The sequence below is a fragment of the Ascaphus truei genome, chromosome 10 (genome assembly GCF_040206685.1).
Source record: "Ascaphus truei isolate aAscTru1 chromosome 10, aAscTru1.hap1, whole genome shotgun sequence".
Lineage (NCBI taxonomy): Eukaryota > Metazoa > Chordata > Amphibia > Anura > Ascaphidae > Ascaphus > Ascaphus truei.
Window position 1 is genome coordinate 7565702 of NC_134492.1, and position 18176 is coordinate 7583877.

The window sequence follows — 18176 nt, forward strand, 5'->3', positions numbered from 1 at the left end:
AGGTGCACTTAGTTTTTCACACGTCTTCTCTATTTCGGCTTTATTTTTGTTAAATAAATCATGACACAGTGTAATATGTCATGTGTTGTTGTTCATCTGAGGTTGTATTTACCTAATTTTAAGTCCTGCTAAGGATTAGATGATTGTTATTATGTCCTGATATGTAAAACCATGGAATTCAAAGAGGGTGCACTTTCTTTTTCACATGACTGTATATATATATATATATATATATATATATATATATATACAATAGAGGTCTGCGCTAGTGTATGAATTGCCAGAAATAGATGGTACTAGATAATAAATGAATATAAATTGTAAATATTAAAATAAATAGAATGTAACCTTAAAAAATGAATATATACCAAAAATGCATGTAATTCAATGTCTAATAAAAAACAGCTAAAAAAATGCAAATAAACATAAAAATGAATATGTAGTGCTGTGAACTTTCCTTTGTCTGCTCAATGCAGATAGTCCTATAGAGTCCAAACAATTGTATCCAATAATTGGGGAGTAAATGTAGCACTAACAGGAAAAACAGGCAGCTTCTTTAAAAGGGTACAACGACCTCCCTCTCCACCTGCATAGAAAAATAAAAGAAGAAAATAAGCGCCAAATCCTAGTGCATTACTGTGCAAAATCGATATATTTAATTCCCAAAAATCTCAATAAAAATGAACTCACAAACATAGAACAATTAAAAGCATGTTATGAGATATACTCATGCTCCTAGGACCAGGAAACGCTGCTTCGCTGCTGTATTCACTCCGTGACACCACTGGATCAGAATGCTGCCTTCGTTGTTCACCGCCTGCAGGAACTGACGTATCAGGCACTCAGCGATGATCTTTCACCGGATACACACCAACAGATGCTCTTTGGTTCCCACCGGGGACGGTAAATGCCGCGGACCAGCGGATGACATCACGAAAATCGTGCTGGATATCGGACCGGTAAAGATCCCAAGCAGTTCTGTAGCAAGCGTTTGTGAAGGTCCACTGCACACCTTCCCTACGCGTTTCATCAGATTAACTGACTTCTTCAGGGGTGGGCTCTGGGTTTGTGGTATAGCATAATATATACACCCACGAGTCCAATTAGCTGGATTGATTAACAGGCAAACAGTGTGTAGGCAATTTGCATGACTAGCTGCTCAAATTTTGTGCACATGTGAACACCTAATACTAGATCTCCGTGAATAGATACTTGCCAACACACAATGACATGAAATAAAATAACTGACATTTATACATTAAATTATTAAAACAAACTTACAGTTGATGTCCTTTTTTTTTTATTGGAAGGACAACAGGGTATATCTAAGAATATCAAAATACCCCAATTGATCTAATTGTACCTAGATGAAATTTGTACTAATTAACACTTGGTAAGTATGGCTTGAGGAGGGTAGATCCAATAACAAACATGAGTGATGAAGAGTTTAACAGTTTCTTAGCAATTGGTCAGCTAATGAGTATAGTTAATAGATACATTAATTGTATCTTACTTTAGCTGTTTTTGAAAAGAAAATTCCGTGATTAATGGAGGAAAAGAGAGAGGGGGGGGGGGAGGGGGGGAAAGGGAAGGGAAGGAAAGGAAAGAATTTTTTTTTATTGTGAATAATTATGCGTGTGAATATGAATGTGAATATAATAATAGTGTAATACCAATCTCTTATAAGTGAGCCCAAATACGGCACTGTGCTCTTGTGTGTATAAATTAGTTAAATAATTATATGTGTACTACTACTAAATGACCTATTAAATACATTTTTATTAAATATTATAAAAAACATAATGAACCATATAAATGTGAACTGATAATAACCTATGTTTGGTGATCACGAAGGGAACATGTCAAGCATGTTTAACCCAGACCTCCGCGATCACCAAACCTGTGGTAAGTGATTATCATCTAATAGTAAGGAACAGGAAAAAAGAGAACATCACAATATAGACAGATAGTGATTTAAATAACTGTGCTGACATCGATACAATCATTCAGGCCTTCTGGACTATATACATGTAGAGGTATCAGTACCGTGTTAGCCGAGCTTCAATAATCAAAAAATAAATAGAGGATACCGTTCTGTGGCTAAAGAAATGCTTTTATATGTGCGAGCTTTCGAGATACACTGATCTCTTCTTCCGGTAATGTTACAATGAATGTAATATATATCTCATGCACACCAATTTCGTATGGGAGAAAATATAGCATAATACAGAATGGAATAAATCACTCTAAAGAGCACACAAATATCTATTGAAAGGTTATATAAATGAAAAAAGATTTTGGTGAAAACCTACAGGTACAGTATTACTCGAATCAAAGGTAGTTGAGCGCACAGTTTTTGAAAGTTTAAGTTTGAAATATCAAATACACAGGTATTTTGCTTTGAAAATAGGTATAGAGAAAAACACAGGTGACATATAGGTAGGACAGAGCATGTCTGTAAGAAATTCCAGGTATATAGAGACTTGGGATCCATAGAACCACTAAATGGGAATGTTGAGAATGCCAATTGCCCAAAACATATGCAGTGTGAATGATGTGACCATAAGATCTATGGGGTCAGTCAGATTCCCAAATGATCCATTTGTTAGGTACCTATCTGGTGCCAAAGGGTAGGGACTTTTGATGTTTTCTCCAATTAATGTGTTATCCATGGTGACCTCATTTTAAGAACTCAATCTCTGTTTTGATTGAAATGGCGACTGTATTAAAAAGTCTCTGGTATACTAATGATCAGAACATACAGTATAAGGCTTTTATGTATGGTCCTAACTAATCTTGACCCCTGGTAAATAATGGTAAAGATTTATATATTTCATTCCCAAATGACACTTGTTACTCATCTTCATAGCAATAAGATGTGTCATAGTGTCAAACTTTGTGCAAAAGTGCAATCAAATTTGGCATTTTCTAGTGTAAGAGCAGAACAGAATTCATTATCCGTAACCTTTCAGTATTTTAAAAAAAATATCCAAAGTAAATGAAAAAGAAGACTGCTCTATGAAAGATGCCAATTTGAAATAGCATTCAAGGTCAAAATAATATATTAAAGATAAAAACAATCTTATTTTGTACACATTGATTCCCTTATGGCAATGATCTTTCTATAACACATGATTCAAATGAAGCATCACACTTTTGCATCACATTTTGTAATACCTCAAAAAAATCCTTCTGCATTTTGGTGAAGTATCTCATTAATCACTAATATTACTGCTTCTCCTTTGACTGCATATCAAATCTATATTGCATTTCATCATCAAACCACCTTTTTTGCAGGTGTCAGTGTCTGGGGGGTGGTAAGGATCAATATTTTTTCATTTACACTGTCAACTAGGATTTTCTCTCAAGACACCAATTTGTACACAAAGCGAAACACGGTGAACTGTTCAGAATCACGAAAACTTCAAACTCACCTATCTGATCTTAGAAATGAAAATGAATCCTATACAGCAATAGAAGCAAGAAAGGATGTTACATTAAATCAGCAATGGGCAGTTTGTGTATCAGTTTATATGACTATTCCCCTATTAAATACGACACCATATTTTACAATTACACAAGTCCTCCTTATAGGTGCCATCGTTTCTGGAATTCTTGTTGCACTGGCAGGTCATGCTAGAAACCAGAAGGATAATATGCCCCTACAAAAGCAGCATCATTAGCTGTCATTAGTGGCTGTGGTGAGAATGCAGAGCGAGGATTTCAAGACAAGAGTGCTGGATATTTGTGGAATGTTTTAGATCTGTTTTCTTTTAAGTTTCTTTGGGAGGGTTCAAATGTACAGTAATTCTCCATATGCCATGGTGCATAGCATAGTGCAGGGGTGGCCAACTCCAACTCAGAGGACCCCATTAGGTCAGGTTGCAAGGATATCCCTGCTTCAGCACAGGTCGCTCAGTCAAAGACAGCACCACCTGTGCTGAAGCAGGGATATTCTGAAGACCTCACCTGCTGGGGGCCCTTGAGGACTGGAGTTGGCCATTCTTGGTATAGCGTGTAACCCTGCTCACTTTTGGGATAACAAGCCTGCGTGGTGTTCTTCCTATACTGAAATCTTTGAAGCCACTGTAGTAAAAACACGATTCCTGCTTGCAAATCTTATATATTAATTGTATATATGAAACATATGAGCTTTATATACTATTGATTGTTAGTGATTTTAAGAAAATCAAAGTTCTATTAATGTGCTGGACAGAAACCCCTAAAACAAGAGTCCTCCTACTACAGACTTTTCAATAACCTTTAAAAATGCAGCATTTCCCCAAATTAGTTATCTATTAAACAAGTGTTCTTTGGAGAGTGTTACTGACCTTTTAAAGATTGTTTCCCAGAACTTTCAACTGGGAGAATTTCACCTTTATATCTTTGAAGTGCGGTGGTGAATGAATATATAACCTTTTTCATAAAAGAAACAAGCAGTAGAACATAGAATTACTTACTGGATATAATTGTCTGCTTTAGAAAAAGTTTGGCTAACCCAATTTTTCTTAACTCCTAAAAAATACATTGAATAAAAAGTAATTTGTTTTCACATGAATTTTAAAGCATTTATTCTTATTTATATCTGTGTCACAAAATGTGGCTTTTTGAAAACTCTCAATAAGCTTTTGGCATTAATAGCTTTACCAAGGTAGTTTTTACATAGATTCAAGCAATATCATAATCGTTCAGTCATTTGCCTGATTGTAAGGATACAAATCCCTTGCTTTTGGCAGTGGCGAGTATTTTATTTCAGATGAAATATTGCAGTCGGTGAGTTGTTTCTAATAATATGAAATCCTAGAGAATTCCAGACTTATCAGGACATAAATTCTTACCATCTTTGAAAGAGATCTTTGAAAACAGACAATACGTATAATACCAGATCCTGCGACCTCAGGACATTTTTAAGCAAGAAGGACAATAATGCAAAACAAAGGGAAGTGGTTTCAGAGGAGCACGTGGGCCAGTTAATAATGTGCAGCAACTGGTTATATTTGTCCCGTGCATCAAAGCGATGTGGTATTGATTAGTTCATTACAGTGAATTGACTTTTATACTATACATTATACTGTAGATTAGCGCTGATCTGTTCTGTATATAGCACCTATTCCCCTCTGCCACGGGAGATCTGGCCACTACATGGGTGATTTCTTGGTGCTGTAGCTCACCTTCTGGATACAGGAGGTCTGAGTTGCTCCGCGGATGTTGTGTGGGAGCAGCAACAGGGCAGGATTTTTCTTGTCAGGGTGCGGCGCCTCCATCCCATGAGGATTGTGTAGGAAACAGGAGGGTCCCCACTGGCAATTCTCCTTCACCATGACCCCACATTATTGCTGGTAAAGGGGCATGTTTATTGGGCAGACAGCATGGCATCCTCTCCATTCCCTGGAGCAGACCCCAGGGGCTTGAGGCCCCAAGAGTCCCTCCTTAGCTCCTTTACTCTCTTGTAGGGAAAAGGGTATCACACCATACCACACAGAATAATCATAGCACAACTCAATTTGGTGAAATGTCAGCTTTAATACCCGGGGGAAGGGCTTGTAACCCCGCCCCATAACAGGGCAGGTCCATATACTGACAGGCATCACACCATATACACGTGACCCAGTTAGTACCCTCACCAGGTATGACACTCTAACTGCCGGTTAAGACCTGCCCCTGAATAAGGCAACATAGTACCAATCCAGGCTGCAACTGCAGTCTAGGCCCTGCGCAGGAGTTTAACCCCAACACTGCCTGTTCCTATCAGGACTTATAGTGTTGAGGCCAGTGAAAGGCTATAGCCGGGGCACTTGGCTACATTGTATATCATTAACAAAATGTATGTAACCCCCCTCCCCATCTCCCCCTGAGGACTACTAGTCGGAATAAGGAGTTAACAGCCTTATAACTATAATAACTGTGTGGGATCCCTCAGGTGAGGCAGGATGACTATGCAGAAAAGGGTAGCCCCTCCGTTGTAAGTCTTGTGACCAGTGATGTTACTATAAGGCGATTGAAGGTATATATAGATCCACCAATGTTCTGGAAGCAGGTTCCTTGGAGTTCTGCACAGGGCCTACTAGAGGGATACTGATACCTGAGAAAAGTGTATTCTCATCATTGGCCCATTTGTGAAACAAACAAGTGTACCTCCCAGCATAGGAGCGAGAGCTACCAGGGGGGAAGCACTGAGTAACCATATGATAATTCCCCAGCTTTAAGTTAAACCTATAAATAGACCTTCTGAATGAAGCCTTTCAATAGCCTGGACTCATCGCTACTACACCACACCTACAATCGCACGTACCAACCATCGTGGTCAGGCCCTGCCATTTACTGCACGGCTCTTAACATACCACTTAGGTTGTAAGACGTGCACACTTGTCCATACTCCCTTTGCCCATGTTTCATTTGAACTTTGAGAATTTGACAAAAGTTCTATAAAAGTCGAATTGAAAACGGAACTTTTAATGAGTTCTGCAATGTGTGGCATCCATGGAAGGTTTCACAACTTGCAATAACCCGAGAGCATATTTAGTGTCCAGCGAGGAGTTCTGCCTTCTGTCTGTTTTCTTAATGAAGAGTTCAATACACAGGTTTGTCTAAGTACGTTACAATAAAGACTTGTGCACTGTTCTGAGAAGATATGTCTATACATATAATTGAATTGTAAAATGTATGCGTTCCTCCTACATATACAAATTAACTTATTTGTATATTTCAATTAACTTATTTTCCACGTGCGTTAACCGGTATCTCACCATGTATTGTATATATAAGTGTTTTGGGAGGTATACGTCAATAGGTAATTACTAAATAGGTCCTATATTTCTAGATGTGGGGACTTTTAGTTGGAAAACTCCTTGCAAACCTTTTATGCAGTTCAATTTCACCAGGTTCATGAACTTTGGCGAAAAGTTTTCACAGCTTTAGTAAGCGCTCTGGGGCAACGATTTCCATGTTCTCTCATTGTGTTTGTTGCACCTTTTTGGATTATAATTCTCTGCAATGTATTGTCTCTATATATATATTCATTCAGTTAATGTTCCATAGTAAACCTGATCATTTGTTTACAATGATCAATAGGGGGTGGGGGCTTCCTGTAATATAAGTATGGATGTAGGGAGTCATCAAAACATGATCCGTGCTATCGCACTTGAATGAGCGATATCTGCCACTTGGCCGCGATACTGCAGATCGCGCTATGATGACTCCCGGGAAATGAGCTGTAGTAGCAAGTGCAAAGAAAAAATCCCATCTATAGAGCTTGTAAAGGTCAAGCACAGAATCATTTCAACCCAATGTGTGACATGGTTTGAAATATACCAAGGCTAAGTCAAAACACAATAACTGGCTCATATTTTCATAACAGAACTGAGTGGGAGGCCAATAATATTATTGTTTTCCTATTCACACACAGATAATTGTTTGTTATAGAGTCAGATTTAGAGATGTGCAAACGTCTTCAAATTTGCGTTGTACATTTTTTGTGATTTTCGTTTTGCCATTTTTGCCATTAATGTGCCACTTTAACCAGAAGAGCAAAAATGTCACTATGTAAGGGAACAATGTGATGTGCCATGCTGACTTTTACTGCTTGGCAAAAAAAGTTTGAAAACTTATTCTAAATAATAATAATAATAATAATGATAATAATAATAATAAAAAAAACAGCAAAGCTGTTGTAAATCTTTCATCAAAATAGCCACTGGGGAGTTTTATAATCCTAAATTTTTTACATAGTTTCATGTAGGAAACATTCCTTATTTGTAACCTAATATTACAAATAGTGATGTAATGAGTCTAATAGAGACAAAAGCAACCATGAAGTAAGATGAGAAATGAATCAGAATTAATGATAACTAAGAAAAAAAATTGAAGATCCCTTTCTAAATCCTACCCTGAACTTGAAGAAAATTTAAATGTATCTTGCAACATATGTAATCCCTTTAGAAGTAAAAACAAATTAGTGTTCATTGGTATGTGGAAACAAACAAGTACACAAACAGAATGACAGAAGGGACTCATACCGCATGCATCCCTCTGTTCACAAACAAATCAGGTTGGTTATTTGATTGGTATGTAAGTAAGCACAAAATTAAATAAACAGCAGTAAAGATAAACTGTTCCATTGTCAAGTCTCCATTTCATCTTCCCTCATTAATTATACACAAGGATGACAGACCATGCAGGAAAGCTAACAATGTAGAATAAAAACTATTTTGCATTAGTTTACTTTTGTATAAACTATTTACATTGATGCAAATGAATATTTATAAGAATAACCGTATACTAACAAACACGGTAACTAGAAACGCTTACATATTGTGCTGCAACTATATCACTCCAAGTAACATTTTCAGATCAAGACCTCACATTCATCTAAAAAAAAAACAAGCGTGTATTTTGTTACTTTCAGATTTACCTTATCTGGCCAATGAACATTTTGTATAATTCAGAAAGGTTTGCTTCTATCTTAAATCTGCCCTCTTGACTGTAAACTTAAGTGAGATAGTCGGTGAAGTTTATTTTATACTTTATCAATATACTGCAAACCTGCACACGCTTACCTCAGTGAGGTTATTGAACCCAAATTGTCTTTGTGCATAGGCAGCAGTCTGGACACAGATGTGACTGGTTAACTGTACAAGCATGGAGGATAAATCCGCACAACAATACTTCATTGACCAAGGAAATCTGCAGTGGATTATAGCTTTTCTATGGTTAAGTCTGTTCTTAATTTTCTGCTTTTATTCAGTTTTAAACCATAAATGAACCCCTTATGAGGCATTCACTATGTACAATTGACAACTCTTTATCTGCATGAAAAATGTTTTTGGATAATAATTTATGGTTACAAAATATATCAAGCAGGGTTGCTGTATACTTTCTATGTTTAATAATGGAGCTTCTTGTAAAATAGGAATTTTCAACAATTTTGTCATATTTTCAAATATCAGCTGTTACAATGTAGCTTCGGTTTGACATTTTGAAACAACATAAAAAAAATGTTTATTTTATTCCAGGATACATTAAAAATAATTTTCCTTAAGTAGTTTTTCTTTAAAAAAAAAAAAGAAAACAAAAAGGTTTTTGATCCACACAGTTGTATAATATTGAATGTTACTTTTGCTATCTCTAATTTATGTAATGCATTAAGATTAACTACGTAACTGATTTGAGCAATTAGTTTTATTTTTAATCCAAACACCACAAGTTACTTATTATAGATCATTTTTCATACTTGAAGTGTGGGATACATTCAGTAACTCCCCTTTGCATGATGTCACTGTTTAGCATGATGTCACTGTTTAGCATGATGCCACTGTTTAGCATGATGTCACTGTTTGCATGATGTCACTGTTTAGCATGATGTCACTGTTTAGCATGATGTCACTGTTTAGCATGATATCACTGTTTTGCATGATGTTACTGTTTAGCAGGATGTGCTCCTTCACCAATGCTCTGACACGGAGAATGTAATTGTGATTATGGGAATAAAGCCAAGTAGGCTAAAGGTGGTGGAAACAGTTGACTGACAGTCAGTATTTCATATTAAATGGAATAGAAGCTTAAAATTGACACATTGTTTTCTCATTTGCATGTCACTTCTAAGCATCCTGGTCGGCAGTGTATTCATGGGCTTCTTGTCTTTGTTGAATCTTGTACAGTGGATATATATTTACACTTTAATCCACCATCATTTTACACTGTCTGATTTGCAATATTTTTTTCATGGGCAACAATCTAAGAAGAAACTCTAAAATAATTATGTATCAAAGATTCCCTGGTATAAAGAGCACAAGACATAAAAAATAACTACTGCTTTCAAGAGGATTTTTTTCCCCTGTTGATATATCTGGTACCTTTGCCCAAGTTTTGCCCTGCTTCTGCATCGGGGAATCTTCAATGACATAATTACATTGTTACAATTACATGTATTATCTCGCTTGCTCCATTTTCTCAACAGCTATTCTCGCCTAGACCTCTACTATCTGGCTTCCGCACTGCTCACTCCACTGAAACAGCCCTCACTAAAATAACTAATGACCTTCATGCTGCCTTAGACAGAGGATACAGAGTGGCGGTCAGCACAAGATGTTAATCTTGAAAGAATAAAAAGACAATGATAAACACAGATAATAAGTGCATGTATTGAATGAACACAATACGTCCTCTCGTGAATGGGGGAAGGGGAGGGGGGGGAAGGGGAAAAGGTGACTTGTTGTATACAACAAAAATATATATATATATCTCAATAACTCACACGGCCTAGTGTGAGACCCTTCCCTCAGAGATGGATGGCGGAAAGGGCAGCTGAATGTAAATATTATAGCAATGGGATGTAAATAAATATATAAGAGAACAACTCACACGGCCTTGTGTGAGCTCCTTCTCTCAGTGTAAAAGTAGAGTGCTGTCAATCTGATGGTAGTCAGTCACGTCTCCTCCTTATTACCCCACAGTGGAGATAGAGTGCGTATGGCTCCTCTCCCAGATGCCCAAATACAGTAGAATGGGCAGAGCCTGGATTAGCAAAAGTATATGATTTATTACAGCAAAAACGAATAAAAACTTGGAGCACTCACACACAGTAAAAAAGCCCAATGCCAGCCGCAGGTCAATCCGGTAGACCCGCTCCTTCCCTCCCGCGGGCACGTCCGACTGCGGGACCGGTGTCGGGGGATCTTGCCGGAAGTCCGTGGCTGCCTGGGTCCTACACACAACGAGCACCGGCAGGGAACTACGCGTTTCGCAAATAATGCTTCCTCAGGTTCCGATGTTACACTTCCACACGTCACACAAGGTAGGGAGCGCCCCAGCTTTGTTTTTTGTTCTATTGCCTTAGACAGAGGCCATTACACTCTGCTCATATTACTCGACCCCTCTGCAGCGTTTGATACTGTGCACCCCCCTCTTCTCCTTCACATTCTCCATAATCTTGGTACTCGTAACAAAGCTTTATCCTGGATCTCCTCTTACCTCTCCCATCGTACGTTCATGGTCTCTTTTGCTCACACCTTCTCCTCCATTGATCTCTCTGTGGGAGTACCCCAGGGCTCTGTCCTGAGACCTCTTCTCTTTTCATACTCTCTCAAGGTGACCTAATCACATCTCTTGGGTTCAAATATCACATCTATGCTGATGAGACAAAAAAATTATTTTCTACCCTTGACATTACACCTGCTGTACAGACTAAATTTTCTGAATGTCTCTCTGCTATATCATCCTGGATGGCCCTCTGCCGACTTAAACTTAGCATTTCAGAAACAGAGCACCTCATACTTCCTCCCAAACCTGGCCCTACTACCTCCTTCCACATTACTGTTGGAAGTAGTATCATTCACCCAGTAGCCCAAGTATGCTGTCTAGGGTTCACACTTGACTCCTCTCTCACATTCTCCTCTCACATTCAAAAGGTAGCTAAAACCTGTAATTTTTTTCCTCCACAACATTACAAAGATATGTCCTTTCCTCTGTTGCTTGACTGCAAAACTCTGACCCAGACCCTCATTCTCTCCCGTCTCGACTACTGCAACCACCTGCTGTCCAGCCTTCCTGCCTCTCACCTGTCTCCCCTACAATCAATCCTAAATTCTGCTGCCAGAATCACTCTACTCTTTTTGAAATCTGTCTCAGTGTCTCCCCTGCTGTAATCCCTCTCCTGGCTTCCTATCAAATCCTGCATCTCACACTCAATTGTCCTCACTTTTAAAGCTTTACACTCTTCTGCTCCTCCTTACATTACGACCCTAATTTCTCGCTATACACCATCCCAACTCTTCCGGTCTGCTCAAGGATGTCTTCTCTCTACCCCTTTTGTATCTAAATCCCTCTCCCACCTTAAATCTTTCTCACTGACTGCACCACACATCTGGAATGCCATTCCTCTCAATATCCAACAAGCACCCTCCCTATCCACCTTTAAGACCCAACTCAAAACACACCTGCTTAAGGAAACATATGAGTAGCTCTATGAGTGATAGGTTTACATCGTATACATAAACTTTGGCCCCTTGCAGACGATCGTAACAGAATGCCATCCTACTGGCTCGTGCTATCAACCAATTAGATTGTAAGCTCTTCTGAGCAGAGACTCCTTTTCCTAAATGGTACTTTTATGTCTAAAGCACTTCTTCCCTTTATGTGTTATTTATATAATTTGTTATCTAGATGATTGTCACGTGTATTACTGCTGTGAAGCGCTATGTACATTAATGGCGCTATATAATAAAGACATTCAAACATACAAGATATACATAGTAGTTGAATTTGAAGAAAGGCATATGTCTATCGAGTGCAACCTATGCTAAATTTAGACGACTCATCCTTTATTTGTATTTACAGTATATTGATCCAGAGGAAGGCAAACAAAAACCCCAATGACACATTAGCCAATGATGTCTCATAAGGGGAAAAATAAATTCCTTCCTGACTCCAACAATTGGCAATCTGATTTCTCCCTGGATCAACATCCTTCCCATGTATACTTATTTGGTATATCAAACTGTGTGCTCATTTGCATGTCATTTCCCAGAATCCCTTGCTGCAGTGGAAGTGCTGTATGCTGGGTGATAATGGGGAAAGGCGGGGTTGCAGACCTGCCGAAGACATGCAGATGAGCATACAGTTATATTTGCATATATATATATATATATATATATATATATATATATATATATATATATATATATATATAAAAGCTAGAATAATAATTGACTTTATTTACATGCATTCATTATATTTAAGCGTATTACTCCTTTCTCTTGATGATGTAATTATGTAATTATATACAGTATTTTATAAATACAGCCAATAGCCTAATTATCTGTACACTTTTGATGTACTCAACTGTTCATTAAGTTGACTATTTTTGCTGGATATATATCAAGTAGATTTTTCTCTTGTACTATATTCAGTATTGTGAATTAACTCAGTACTTACTGGTTTGGCCTCCTTCTCAAACTTTGTTTTTCTTTACACTGGTTCCACATTGACCGATAGAGATGGGCACATTTTTCACCGACATTCAAATTAGCTGCGAATGAGGCGTTTCTTCACAACCACAGGTATTTGCAGCTTGGTTTTAAAAAGTTACAATTGCCTGAGTGTATGCAGCACCACTGGCCACCACCGCACATTCAATTCATCGGCAAATTCTGTGACATTCGATCCGCTCAGAAGTTCCAAACCCTGAGGGAGGGAGTCAGAGTCCTATTCTACTGTAGGGGTTGCATGCATTAATTACTCACGTGCCTATAGGTATGATTCCTGTCCCATTCTAGATTGTTAATAGGTATATTCATGGTTTTAACTTCCATAGTTTAGTCCCTTTGCATGCATATTGCTACTTTAGTGGTATGGTTTAGTGATCAATATCAATTATGAATGCATTTCACAATACATACCTGTATGTATTTTTTATTGTTGTATTTGTATGGATAATTGAAAATATTTCTTATGTTTATATTGTGTGGCAGTGTGCACATCTATGTATACATGCATGTTTATGTGTAATCCATTAGTCAATCGGTTTGGAACTTTGGGTATATAGGTTAGCGGTAGCTACTACCAGGGCCGGCCTTATCTCTTGCAGGGCGAAAGGCGGCATGCTGGTAGTGGGGCCCCTTCCCCCAGGCAGCGTCGCGACGTGAACACGTCATGACGGCATGTGACGTCACGTTGTGCTGGCAACGCTCCATCATGTTAAGTCAGGTCGCCATGACAATGCAACGCTGCCGGAGGAGGGTCACTCTGGAGAAGGTAAGACCCCCCACACACGTGTGCACACCTTGGGGAGACCAGCGGTCGTGCACCAATCTGGGGATTCCCCAGCTTCCTCCTCCAGCTCTCCCCTCTCCTATCGGATGGAAGTTGGGTCCCTGCACCAACAGGAGGGAGCGCGGGGCCCCCCGCCTTGCCCTAACACCAGCCCTGCTACTAGCAGCCACTTGCCCTGAGGATGTAGTATACAGTATACACCACAAAACGAGAAGGGGGTTTTGCGCGGATTTAGTAGCTGTCTTGTTCCATGTTGGCTTCATCCAGTGTGAGTGCGAAGGACCCTAAGACGTATTTGCCCTAAGGGTCCTGGTGCCTTTAATCTCAAAAACTGGAGGAATAAGGCATGGAACATGCTTGAATGAACCATTGCTAACCATAAGCATATTTTTATATATCTTATATCTTTTGTGAGTGCATTATTTACTTTATCATCATCGAAGAATTGTCAATACAGTATTGCGCTATTAGGGTTTTTTTGTGCGCTTGTCTTTTTAAATCTTATTTACTACAGTGTGGGAAGTAAAGCATCCCTTGTAAAGATGAGCAGAAAATAGAGGTTTCCCCTCTACAGGAGAAACAAACTCTGGCAATTTACACAATTGTAATATTTTCTTTGAGCTGTTTCACTGGTGTCCATTTATCTAGGACTTTTGTTACTGGATTTATGTTCAATTGTATACTACCAGCAACTGTTTTGCATCACAAATTTGATGCACTTCATACACCTGTATACTTTTGTATATATTGTATCTTGATTGTACATTTTGTTAATGTAGCCCCTGTAAGAAATAGTGGGCTACCTATCCTTCTCCTACTGGAATAAGCCCTGCTAAGGGCAGGCGCCAGTAGTAATCATGAGTTTTCCCCCCACCAAGCCCTGCCTTGAGTGATAGAGGTAGGCCCCTTACTCTGTGGCAGGCCTGAGACAGAGGGGAGGTCCTGCTGACATCATAAGGGGCAGGGCTGTATCTATTTAGTGGGCTGCTCCTGTGTGTGTCTGGTTCAGTCTGTTGGAGTGTTCTGTCTGGGAGCTAGAGAGTGTGTGTGAGGAGTCCTGCCCTGGCAGTTGTGCAGGAGTGGAATCAAGAGAGAGTGGAGAGTGCTGGAACAGAGAGAGCATGGTCTGGGAGTTCCAGGAAACAGGAGAGAAGACTCAGAGCCCAGTCTGAGTAGAGCTGATACAGCTATGGTGGACCAATGCCCCTCACCCTGCTGAGGGGGTGAGGGGGGGGGGGAAAGATCTACCCTCACCCAGAGAGTATATCCTGGAGGTGGGGGTTGGGGTATTGAAGCCCCAAACAGCCCATCCTGCTAGGGTACAGCCTGGAGGAGAGGAGTGGAGGAATATACCTGTACATTTGGAAGCACTGCTGTACATGAACTGCTGCTGCTGTGTGCTGTATCATTGTTAAAAGGACAATAAAGACATTGCTGCTGTTTTACATAAGACTGTGTGAGATTGGAATCTCTTGCCCTGGGACCAGGGCTTTCTCTGGGAAGATTCCAACCTATCCCCTAGGTTTCGCCAGAGAATGGAGGCGCTGCACCACCGCAACTAAAGAATGGAGGCGTATACCCCAGAAGCCTGGCCCTGTCATCCCCCACACCAACGCGAGAGACTCAGACCTTCCTGTTACAAGCAGGTATGCACCACCATAGTACATGTAGCCAGCCCTCACTACACCCTAGAGGTCCAATCTGCCTGGGGGGGGGGGGGGACATGGGCTACATTTTGAGGCGAGCTGCTGAGATCCAGAACAGGACAGGCTTTCAGCAAGGCAGAGCGGGAAGAGTGAAGTGCACCTTCCGTGCAGGTACTTGAGAAAGTAAGGCATGTAATACCAGGGGTAGTCAGGGGAGCGTGGATTCCCGCACAGTACGCCCTGGGTGCCCTAAGAGGGTGTTGTAAGATGGGTGTGGAGCTATTGCTGTCCTAGTCCCTTGAGGCAGATAGTGTTAGGCAACTGGGGGGGTTAGCCTGTTAAGTTGTCCAGGGACCATGGCCCAGGGCCCGCACTATGAGTGGCCAAAAGTAGGAGACGCCCGTACTTAGGGAGATGCCCAGTACGCTAGCCAGCACCCACATAAAACACACCGCAGAGTACTTGTAGGAACCGTCAGCGAGTGAGGTGCACAGAGAAGGAGTTCTGCCTAGCCTGGGGTATGCCACATCATATCAGTGGGTAAAGCACAGAGAGAAAGCATGCAGAGAACGTTTAGTGAGCAGTTTGAGTATAGTCAGTGTCTAGGAACGAGTTTTGCACTAGACACTGAGAATAGCGGTGATATACATTTGGAGGGCTCATCAAAGATGGCGGCCGTCACTACATGTGCTCCACGGAGCAAGAAAGAGTCCAAAATGGCGACAGCAGCGCCATCCACGGCCCAGCAGTTAGCAGCCGAGCTAAAATGGCGATTCCCGACAATTCTGGAGCGCGCACGTGGATCGTGCAAAGAGACTGTGAGAGAAATGTGGAGGGAGATGTGCAGGGGTTTGGCACCAAAGCCAGATCCCCTGCAATAGGAGCGGAGCGGCGCGAAAGCCGAAAGCCCACCCACCTGTGCTGTGACTGGCCAACAGAAAAGGCCACGTCACACTGAGAGAAGGAGTGCCCCTCCTCTTGTTTCCACCAGAAGGAGGGGGCACAAGGAGAGCCAATTAGGAGCGTCCTCCCCAGCAAAGGGAGGGACAGGAAGTGAGAGCGAGGAACTTCACTTCAGCCTGGCATTCGAGGAGCAAGGAGCTAACAAATTGAACTGTTCCACCCCTGAGCCAATAATGTCCGAGCTAAGCATGACCACGTTCCAGTTCCCAGGAGGCTTCCTGGTAGTGAAACTCGACGGCCGAGGGTGCCTGTGCATACACTGCAGGACACCCGGGCCGGCCCCAAGCACGAAGGCACGATGCCCTCAATGTGGCACTTTCTACCTGTGGCCTACAGAGCCATGGCCAATGATCAAGACCCCTCGGGGTGCCTCTCCGGGAACATTAACGGAGGTGGCGGAGACTGTGAACGAGGCTGCCCTAGTTCCCTGCACCCCTGCTGAGGTGGGAAACAAGGCCCAGCCAACTACCGAGCCGAGCAGAGATCCGGCGGAGAAGAGCGCGACCGCAGTGGAGGTACCGGAGCGGGCCCGTTTCGTACCACTACCCACTGGTGGGGCTGCAAAAGACCCAGGTGACTCCCTAGCGGAGGATCCGAGCAAGTCGTCTTCGGAGGAAGAAGATGGCGTTTCATCGGTGGCTAAGCGCCTACTGGCAAACCACCCCAGCAGTAATAAAGATGGCGATCCACTTAACGGAGAGAGGGAGCAGACGAGTCCGGACACCTCCCGACGGCGAGCGCTGGTGCGGCCTGAGGCCCGTAGAAGTCCCACGGCCGTGGTGACTCCCAGTACGGCGGAGGCGGCGTCGGAGACGGAGCCAGAGGGACCCGAGTACATCAGCCTGCAGCGGAGCGGTAAGGAGACTCCACCACCCCCTTACTCCTGCCAGGCGAATATGGACCCTGCAGAGGACGAGAAGGAGAGGCGCGTGGCCTACTTACCCATCCGCGGACCCGATGATCCACCACCGCCCCTTCCGGTCCTCGACGCACTTCCAGTGCGTGACCACGGAGCGGATGGGGATTCCGCGGGCGGCTGCGATGACATCACTTCCGGGTCCAACTGGAAATGAGGCCCGGGAGCACTGTTCTCCCCGCGGAGAGCCACTATGGCCGCCGCCATGGCCACCTTGCGAAGCCTAGGCCCTTCCAGAGGATAGCAGGTCTCAGCGGAGAGAGCAAGCAAGAAACTGCCCACTGGTCGCGGTATTACCCGCTTGCTGGACATTGAAACAGACATTGCCCCAGCCCCAGTCCCTAGCACCCTTGCCCCGGCCACTGCTCCTGCACCGTCACAAGTCATGACACCAGGACCTAGCGGGGATAAATTAAGTAAGAACCCCAAGTACTCCAAAGATTTGCGGGATTGGGAACTAAGTGACGAGGGATCTGATGGGGAGGTACCTTATGATGCTGTGATACATATGCCTAAAAATGTACCTTTTTCTCCTGTGTCTAGAGGGAGGGCCCAAGGGTCCCATACTATTGCAGAAGCAGGGCCGGTAAGCAAGGTGGTTTCCAAAATGAATCCTATCAACTACATAAATGCCAAGGGTAGATGCAGCTGCTCGCGCTCTACGGAGGCGGGTGTACGTCCGGTGTCTCATCACAAGTTGAGTCAGAGACAGGTACTTCTAGCCCCATGTCAGAATACGAGCACCGTGACAAGTGGTGTGCACCCCTGTACACTGGGTACCACAAAGGTATGAACCGCACTAGGTTCCTGTTGATCAGGAACAACATAGTTGATCATTGGTGGGCGGTAGGTGCCTATACTCCCGAGGAGGTGGTGGATGAGTT